Raw genomic sequence first — 10,657 nt, 5'->3', positions numbered from 1 at the left:
TCACCTGGGGTCCTTGGAAAGCTAGAAAAGAAAAGACAAAACCCCATGAGCTGAAAGACCTTGGTTGCCTTTCTGCAGGAGGGTGCTGGTGTTGCTCAGAGCCAGGCAGGTTCTGAAGGATTGCTGCACTAGGAATGTTTGAGCTGTATGAGGGATAGATTCCCTTGGAGAGCCCAAAGAGCACCAGCTCTGTGGCTCAGCAAGGAATGCCCACAAAGACGTGCTCTTGAAACCCCTTTGGCATTTCCTGTGCGGAAATCGGGGCTCTATGGCACTCGCTCCTGGGAATGCCGATGGCTGGGCATTACACGGTGAGGCTGCTGGCAGTTCACGGGCCCAGGCATATGGGCTGTGACGTTCTGCAAGAATCCTACCAAGTGCAGGTCATTAAAGCCCTGGGGAATGCAACTGCTGCCACTGAGAAAAACCTGAAGGGATTGAAGCCCCTTGGCTTAGTGTTGTGAAGCACCGGGTTTGGTGGCTGCCTGGATCACCCTCATCAGCAAGCTCTGACCTGAAGGACAGTAGTTTTTGGAATGACCCATTTTCTTGTCTGGGCATTACAGGGGAGCTCAGTGTGGGTTGAAACACTCTGGGCCCAAATCTAAGCCCCCTTAAGCTTTGTGGAAAGCAGCTGTAAGGGTTTGGTTTGGGTCATTTCTGGGGGCTGTGACACCACCCTGTTGCAGTCCTGATCTGCAGAGATGCCAAACCCTTTGTGCAACTGCTGCAGCCCTTGGTTTGTGTGCACCTCAAGGTGCAAGAGCAGCAATTGTGCCTTGGTCATTCGCCAGGAGGAGAAAAGGCCAGGTCAGTAACACTCAGAATGCCCTTGCTTGCACTCACCGTGAACTTCGTAAGCCATGTAGGTGGTGAGTCCGCTGCACATAGTGGCAATGGTTGCTCCATAGGAGTTGAGGTTGTTGACCAATCCATTGGTGACAAAGGTGATGTGCTTGGTAGGTCTTCCAAAACCGATCAGGTTCTAAAGATCAAATAGCAGCATTGAGCAAGCTCAGTGCTGGGATCTGGTTCCTGCTAGGCCTATTCCTAAGTCTGGAATGAGGACTCGGGGCTGGCTGTTTGAGTCCCAGCTGCCTTTAGGGACACCTTTCCATCCCCTTGGGGCCTGTGGGAGCACTAGCAAGCCTTGAAGGCAGCTGCAAAGGCAGAGCTCGTTCTAAGGGAGTCAAGGTGCAGGGAGCCCGAGGGGAAGTGGCAGCGCAAGGAAAGCGCTGAAGAGGAGAAGAGGAGTGTGGCCGCTCTGTGTAGCCAGTGCTGGGCTCCTTGCAAAGCATTTGCTCAGTCCCTGCCCTCGGCCCTCAGAGGCACTCGGGCTGTCGGCTGGATTCCTTAGGAAACAACCCAATGAATTTGAATGCTAAGAACCTGTTACTTCTTAGGTATCTTACCCTGCTCTCTGCAGCCAATCGGGCCAAATTATCAAAGCTGGGCATCTCATTTCTGTTCATTGCAGAAATGTAGCAGGTGTTCTGTTGTGTGAGTTTCGTTGCAATGATGCCCTGTAAAATAAAATTATCGAGCACTCACAATTCAGTTTTTCTTTTGAGTTTGTGATAAAGTTGGGATTGAAGCAGTTACGAATGCCAAGACTTTCTACCCCGTATGGTTTACTTCAAATGGTCAGAATACAGAAACAATTCCCATCCCTTGGTCATCTTTGGAACAATCTCACTCCCTGCAACTCACCGTGTTGTAGTTCCAGACAGTTTTCCATGATAAATTTTTGCTCTTTTGCTCAATAATTGCCACCTGTGTTTGACTATTGATCTGCACGCCTTGTGAGATACCGGTGATAGTGATTTGGGACTGTCCACCAAAGATGATTTGCTGGTTTTGATTTATCTGCTGCGACTGGAAAACCAAATGGAGCACTTTTAGATGGACGTGTTAGTCAGTGTCATTTCCAATGCTTTTAAAAAAACCCTGCTACAATAGAAGAAGTTCTGTCCCCCCTGTAAGACCCAGGAGTGCCCTCAGTATTTTCAAATGGACTCAGAATCAAGGCTGTGGCATTGGACAATAGCCATAAGAATTCTTTTTAAGGATTCCCTGAATCCTTGCTGCATCTGACAGCTGTCATCTGGTGCCTTTAGAGTTTCATCTGTCAGAGAAAACTTCAATTCCTTTTCTCTAAAGTGGTGGAGAAAGAATCAAGGAGATCTCATGAAGCAGGGAACATAGAAAGAGCAGCCATTCATGTGGAAATTGGTCACTGTACTCACGTAATCAGCAAGGGCTGGAGTCAGGACAAGTCCAAGAAGGACTGCAGTCAAAATCTGGAATGAAAATCAAATACAAAAGTGTACCTGCAGCTCTGGCTGACAAATCCGGTCATGAGAATCCTCCTTCCCTTTTCCTAATCTGATGTTTAAGGGTCCTCCTTTCATCCTGGCATTGCAACAGTGCCCTAAATGGGAGTCACCCTTGCTTTACCCCAGGGTGCTGCACAGGAGACACATTTCCCACTTGCTCTTTCAAGAGCTGAATCTGCAGTTGTTTCTCAGACCTGTGCAGGCACACACAGGTATTTTACAAGAGTGAGGAGAAAGCTTTTCCATTTCTTGTGCTCTGGCATTACAGGGAAGGGGTTGATCCACTAGTGCAGTGCTCCAGTTGTGCAAAAGCGTTGACAATGATGGACATGGATTAGGCTTCCTGCTTTCTGAATCATGTACAGGCAAGCTGTGAAAAGATCCTTACCTCCTCAGCTCCTTTGGGGAACAGGGGCTGAGCTCTCATTCTGGAGGAGCAAAATGTCCCCAGAGAAAGCCTTTGTGCTCTAGAGAGGCAGAAGCACTTCTGAGGGATAAAGGAATGGGTTTGGATCAAAGTTTCAGTTTATAAGGAAGAAAAGCATGCATACTTACAGGGAGATTCATCCTGACTGCAGAGCTGACGCTCCTGCAGGTAGAAAGAGCAATGTGAACCTCCCACCTTTTATATGTTTTCAGAATTCTCAGTGGAAGGGCTGAATGTTGCAATAAAATTACTTTGCCATTTGTATCCCTGTCACTTGTCCCTGAAAATTATTTCCTGCTGTAACTACTTGATAAATATGGGGATTGTACTTTTGAACATTTTGACCTGCTGGAGTCTGATAGTTATCAGATAGGAATCCATTTGCAGTGAAAAATTAAATATGTTTATAGTATTTTTCTGACATGTGCTATTTACTTTTGAAAATTCACATCAAACTTAAGACCGGAGATATCCTAGGGCTTAAAGAAGAACATAAAAAGCTTTGCATTTGACAAAATAAGGAAAAGCCTTTTTACCTTCCAAAATGCACTGTATGTTATCAGGTTACCATAGCACCCACTAAAATACAGTGGTGAGGGCTGAGGTATCTGTGACTCCATGGACTTGGCAGAGCAGCCCTGAGACATTTTCACATTTCCAGTTTTATTCATTTATAATTGTTGACAGACTTTTCCTCCTAAGTGCATGAAGTTATAGCAGTTTTGCAAGCAGCTGGACCTTGCAGACGGTATTTTGCTCTCCTGTTGGAATTCTGGCTTTGAGCGGGACCGTATTGCAGCAGGCATTGTCCCTTGCCAGGAGCAGCTGTGCCCTGCTGTGCCCTGCATGGAGGCCAGGGAGGCTCTGGTTGGAGTGGACAGCGGCTGTCCCTGTTTGTTTGCGAGGCTGCCGGGCTCTTGTGCTGTGCAGTGACCGCGGGGCTGCGAGATCTGCACCACAGGCTCTGCTCAGGTCACATCCCGGCTGCCTGGGGGCGCGTGGGATCATCATCTGTGACAGGGCTCCACAGCCCCCAGACAGACATTCCCAGTGCCTCCCAACAGGATCAGGGAAGAGGGCTGCGCCTGTGTGGTCTCAGGGAAAATGCAATGTCAAGTTGGAAAAGGAGAGGAGAGTCTCTCCAGAAACCCCAGGCAAGTCAGATGGGAACTTTTGTTTAAATACTGCAACCCTACGGTTGCTTTTCTTTGGAGGCGCTAAAAATTTCTTGGGTGCAGTTTTGCTTTTGGTTTTTATGTCAGTTGACCCCTAGAGTCCCCAAAAGGCTTTTCCTGAAGAGAGCAGGCTGCTATGTCCTTTCCTTAGAGTAACCCTGGGGTGTTCCTGAGTGGGTAAAGTGTCTCTTAGAGTAACTCCTTTCAAACAGCAAGGAAAGGGCCCCTGAGCGAGGAGGGAAGATGAAGATGTGGTGTTTTCCAGACAGAGCGAGTTACTGAAGTTTTAGATGAAGAAAGTAGGCTCAGAGTTTTTTTGCTTTACTTTTAGCATAACACCTGTTTTCAACCCCAGATTTCATTTAATACACTTATTCTATTATTTGCTATTCCATTTCTGGGCTGGTCAGAGAAATAGTGCATCTGTCTATTTACAATTGGCTGTATTGCATGGCCGTATTTATCTTTAAAACAAAACATTTCACATTGCATCACATTACTAAGTTTTTCTATGTTAATTAGAAGTCAAAATAAAAATCAGTTGTACTGATCTCATGTTATCTTAACTATGAGTAATGTAGTTGGTATAGCACCATTTTCTTCTAGTATTGATGAATAATTGCCCAAGGCAGCATGTGAAGTCTCCCTGGGAAATTGTACTGGAAAAGGTTTAAATGCCAAAATTGGGATTTTGCAAGAACATTAGTTTTGCGACGTGTCTTTGGAATTGCTTCTGCTTTTTCAAAGGGTTCGTAAAAACACAGCACAGACCAATATAGGTTGATGATAAATTTTACTCAGACTCAACAGCTTCCAGATAGAGCAGAAAAAAGATAAATGATTGAAAATATGATCAAGAGAAGATTACCGAGGAGAAAAATCTTACTTATAGATACACAGTTCTATGAGTTTTCTTCTGCAAACTTTATCAGGAATAACCACAGTAATAAACAGGCAGTTAATTAATCATAAATTTCAATCATGAAATATCTCGCTCTAAGAAGTTTGATCCTGATAAGAAGTTTGATCCTCTTAAAAAGTTTGATCCTGAAAGAAAAGGAAAAACTGATTAGATTTGGACTGAGAAAATAAGAAAATAAAAATGCAGCTGAAACGCTTCCAACTAGTTGCCTAAAATTCCAGGCTTATGCCAAGAGCTAGAGCCCAGAACCTTCCTGAGAGTGGCTGGGCTCCGGGTTATTGTACAGAAGAGTGACAGATCTGCTGCGTTTCCTTACATGTGTATACACTGAAGTATAGAAAGTCATAGAAAACCACAGGATTTCAGTAAGTTATATGCTCAAATTTGCTTGAATCTTTTTTTGTAATCCTGTTAAACTGTCGAATTTTGGAACACAGAGGCTGTCAGTGGCAGACTCACCAGGAGCTGGATAAGCCAGGTAGGAGGGAATTCCTCTGCACAGGGCTTGGATGCGTTTTCCATATGGGCGCAAGCTTTGGAGTCTGTTCCTCGAGATAATGAAGCGATTCTCTCTGGGTGGCAATTGGTAAGGCCCAAGTCCCTGAGCATCAAAGAAACAAACGCAGAAAGCAGCATTTAGGAAAACCAAAACTGGAGTTCAGAACTCGTACACACTTCTTTGGAAACGGGGAAGGGGTTATTCCTGGGCAGTGCAACTTTAGAAGGAACTTTTACAGGAACTCAGCCCTGCTGAGAAGGTTCTCTTCAGTTCTTGGAGCCTTTTCTCCTGTGTGTGTAGGAACAAGTGCTTTTCACTGACAGTCAGCTTTTGCCCCACTTTCAACCACCATCCTACCTTGTCTCCTTGAGGTGGTGTAGGAAAGCGTTTGCCAAACCAAAATCTCTTGCTGGTTGTAGCAATGATGCAGGTGTTCTTTGAGAACACTTTGGTTGCAACGTAGCCCTATTAAAATTAAACAAAGAACCCTTTTTGTTGCAAACAGTACACAGGGAAAGAGAAGTGGTTGCTGGAGAGAGGCACTGGTTAAAAGAAAGGCTTTCTACAGTGCAAATAGTCCTAGGGAAAGAGAAATATTGTCCTTTCAATTATATTGTTTAGGTAAATGTGTCATGGAGGCTGACGAGAGACTTTGTTAAAAGGTAAATTGCCTCCTCCAGGAATGCCACGTGTATGATGTGTCCTCCTGCTGAGGGCAGGTGAAGGAATTTGCTGCTGAAAAGCTCAGCGCAGCACGCAGGACAGCAGAAGCAGTCCTGAGGCTGAAGGAGCACGTTTTCAAGCATCTCCTCTAAAATATGATGCAGTTTTGTTGCTGCTTTGGTGGTTTTTAGAAAACTTGTGTCCCTTTTGCCGTTTTTCTTGTGCCATGGTGGCAGTTACTTACAGTCTTGAAGTCCCAGATGGTTTTCCAGGCCTCAGACCCCTCCTTTGGGTTGGTGCTGACCCTGGTGTCAGAGTGGTTTGAGTTTTCACTGGGCTGCCCATTAAAGTTTTCCTCCATGTTCTGATTTTTGGAAAAGATGAAAAGAGGTAAGGATTTAGCTTCCTGGATTCCCAGTAGCGTTTCACTCAATAAAGCATTAGCTCTAGTAGCCATGTTTTGGGAAATTATTGCTCTTGGAGATCAGATTAAAGGGGAGAAAATTTCTTGGCTCAGAATGAAGACTGGGAAGCCTTTACTTTTTAAGTAATCAAAATAATCCCTTACTGTTCTTTCCCCAGCAGGATCTTGCTGGTGCCAGATTACTTACAGTATTCTACTGTATTTTGTGGTCAGATCGATCACGTTATTATTTGTTTCTCTCCACATCATTATTTTCAGTGTTTATGCTCATCTCAGGACAGACTTTCCTGATTCCATGTATGGTAACTGTCTTTTTCCCTTGATACATCAAGCATGGAAATAATTTCTTCATTATCATAGAAAAATTAAAAAGAAGTTTTCTTCTAAATATCAAACTTAAAAACGCAGCTTCACTTCCAGAAATAGATTTCTCAGAGGTGAGAGCTAAAGCCAGTAGTTCTTGTGGCAGCAGTGAGTAGCTGTGTGTAGCTCTATACTTACGTGGTCGGCAAGAGCAGGAGCCAGGAAAACTCCAAGAAGAGAAGCAATCACAATCTGAAATGAACATTGGAAATTCAAAACACTTGAACATCATGCTGCTTATCTTGCATCAAATTATTTGCTGTCTTAAAATAATTTTGACTTCCCATTTACTTTGTGTAGAGGCTCAGCACTTTCTGCAGTGGGGTCCAGCTGAAGAGGATTTAAATATGCGGGAGAATTATTTGTTGATGAGCTTAGAGAACACATGCATAGAAATGGCTCTTAGCCCCAGCAGTGCACCTTGCTCAGGCAAGAAGGTTGTTGAAACAGTGGGTTCTAAAACTTGCCCAGCCCCAATTCAGTAACTCCTTGGAAGAAGGTACTCTGAAGTATTTGCTTTTGAGAGTGAGCTTTTCATGCCGAGCTTTTGATTTCAGACAGGGAGCAGGTCTGAGAAATGTCCATGTACACCTGTTGTGAGGAGTTAGAACATGGGTGCACAGTCCAGCTCTGTACTTGGAACACAGCAGCAGAGGAACCTCAGCATCCTCATAGTGATCTCATCCTCCGAACACAGGACTGAGTCTAAGGGGAGGCACAAGCACTTCTGTTCAGAAAATTGGGACACCAAACATTTGTTACCCCTTTACAGAGCTTCAGCAGCTCATGAGCTTGCTGTTGCTCATGTTTGTCTGAACTACTGGTGATACCTTTTGGAGAGATTTCCAATTGTTATGAGGAAAAATTCTTTTGGGATAGCTATTGTGAACAATTATTCTTTTGAATCCCTTGTACATTGAATCAGTCCCAAATTTCACCTGCTGCAAAGGAGGATTTTTATGGAAAAGGTCCCAATCCAACTCAGAGTATTTGAAAGTAATGCTTGGGAATTTTTCCTGCACCAGTTTCAGGCTGCTGTAAATATCCCGGTGTCACCATCCTGCACCTGAGTCTCTCATGTCTCACGGTTCTCCTATGCTCTCAGCAAACAGCTGAGCCCTAACTTTATGTGACTTGCTGAGACTGCTGATTTGCCTCTGAGTCGTGAAGGAGAGAATATTGTCCTGTGGACGCCTCCCGTGTGTGTGCCACCCCTGGAACAGAGCACTTCTCTCTTTCCCGTTTGAGTAGGCATGTGGAGTTCCATCCCTGCCAAAAGGGAGATTCCACCCCTGCAGTCCCCACCCCTTTGGCATTTTCACTCTGCGAGCCCTACAGAAATCCCGAAGAGTTCACTCAGTGCCAGGAAAAGCTCAAAACCGTTTAAAAGCTGCCCAGCCTTAAGAGTTTTGTGGGAAAGTGATAGGTGTACTTACAGGGAACTCCATTTGGATGGTAGGCCAGGCCAGCTCTGCTGGTAATTGATGTGTACTCTTACTTTTTATACATAATATCCCAAAGTTAAACCTGAAAATGGGTTTACCTTATTGGCAGGTGCCCTGTGTTCACAGAAGCATGACGAGTTTCCTGGGGAAGTGCTCTGATAAGAGCAGGCTTTGATACCAGCCTGATTGAATTCATTGCATACAGGGAACTGAAAGAAAACTGGTCATGCTAAGCTCAATGTATTTAACAGTAACTTTTACATGGAACAAAATGATCACCAGAAGCAGAGCACAGATTGCCAGTAAACTTGTAGTGACGCTTTGTGCCGATGTGGCAAAGGACTCAGCCTGAAGCCGTACCTATAACCAAAACCACTGTTCAGACCAAGGGAGGTGCTAATCTTGCTGTGTTAAAAATGTTCAGTGAGTCCTGGGAGATCACAAGGTTGGCTCTAAACCGTAGGAATTGCTGAGTTCTTCTGCTGACCTTCCTTTCCGAGCTCATTCAGCATCTGCTTTCTGGTTGTCAGACATGGCCCTGAGAATCTTCAGAATCTTCCCAGAGCTCCTTCAGGAGAGTAGCAGCTGATTATGGACTAAGGGCTGATTTGAGAAAGGGCCCATAAACTAGAGGTAGCAAAACACGTGTGAGGGAGGAGCAGTGACATGGGGCACTTTCTGTCACCTGCCTCTTAGGAAGTCGATTTTAATCTTTCTCTGACTTTGACAGTGATACACAGAGCCATGGCCCAGGAGCCTGTGGTAATTTGGATTTGCTTTTTCCCTGTGCCTGCTCCAGGTTCCAGGAGCAGCACTCCCAGAGGAGCTCACTTGCCAACTCCCAAAGCGCTTTGTATTTGAGAGCAGTTCTGCCAGTCCCCGTGTGCTGACTGTGCCCTTGGCTGCAGGTCAGGGTGGGTTTGCACACTAAAGCTTCCTCTGCCTTGCCAGAATGGCGCGACGGGGACTCGGTGTCGCTCGGAGCTGATGTCTCTGAACACTCTTCTCCTGTGCCATCCACTGCTGAGGATCATTGCTGCAGCTGTTCCTGCAAAAGCCAGGGGATCTTGCTTTCTTTGGGAAGGGGAGGCCCAGTTCTCACTTGTGCTGCTCAGGGCCACACTGTGTCCTTCTGCTCCTGCCTGGGGCCTTGCTGGGGCTCCGTGAGTGCTGAGGAGGTGCAGCAGTCTGCCAGCACTGTGAGCGGAGCACTCGGCTTTTCATGTTTCACATCCACTTCGTACTTTGCTCAAGGTGTCAAATACGGTGAATGAAAGTGATAAATTACCAAGGGGAAAGATTTACAGTTCTTCTAATGGGACTGATTTGTGGATGCCAAATGGAGACCGGTTACATCCTTAGCCTCCAAGATGCCAAATACACATGAAAGTCTTATGTTAGAAAATCTTCTTATAGCCTCTGGAAATTCCATTGATTGAGCCCTCCTCAAGAAAGGCAAGAGAAACCAAGCTGTACAATCCTCCTCCCTGCAGTGTCATTAGCAATGAGTTGGAAAGCAGTTTTGTCCCTGTCTTGCACCAGTTAGAGCCAACTTGGCCATTACAGAAATGCATCACCCTGGGAACCCTGAACCTCCACATCTTCCATCAGCTGCTGAGCGCTTGAGCAGTTTGTGTGGCGAACGCCCAGCTCAGGCACTTGACATTGAGCACAGCTTACGGAACTAGTGACAGCAGTAGAATAGCCAGGGAAAAGGGCAGGGAATGGGGCTTTGTCTGCATAAGACCCTGTTTTCTTTCCAGTACAAGTTTGTCTCTGTGTCCTCTTTAAAGCTCTGCTCAAGGCATTCTGTTTCCATAGTAAATTCTTGTAGCACTGTGCAGCAACCTCCCAAGGGTAAGAAACATTGCAGATTTCACCTTCCCTCAAATTACTGTTTTGTTCTGTGCACACACATGTTCATGTGCTTTTCCTTGCTGTCTAGCAAGAGTAAACCTGATGAAATTATTTCTGGTTGCATCCTTGAAGCTGGAGCTTGAGGGGGTTTTTTAACTGTGGAATGTGATTCATTCTGCCCTTGAGCCACAGTTTTCTAGGCTATGTCACCCTGCCTTTATCTAGAGCATGGCATGGCCACCCAAGTGCAAGTGGGAGCATGGAGAGTTATGTTGGTTTTTAGAGGTGTTGCTTCACTCTTTACCTTTTCTCCCCACTACTTGCTGACTCCCTGATAAAGTAAATATTTATGAAAAGTATCTGGAGAAAAAACCCATGAGCCACCATGAGACTTTATTGTGATCATACAATTGAATCCTTCTCCTTTACATGTTTAAACTTCTGTTTGTTAATCAGACTTGAACTGAAATGCTGCAATTTTACTTTTCACTTGATGCTCAGAGTTCTCCTGTTTACCTGGTTTTTAGTGGATGACAGTGTCAAATA

The sequence above is a fragment of the Coloeus monedula genome (assembly GCF_965178545.1).
Source record: "Coloeus monedula genome assembly, chromosome: 28".
Taxonomy (NCBI): Eukaryota; Metazoa; Chordata; class Aves; order Passeriformes; family Corvidae; genus Coloeus; species Coloeus monedula.
The sequence above is the reverse complement of the archived record's forward strand: the minus strand, read 5'-3'. Positions refer to the sequence as shown.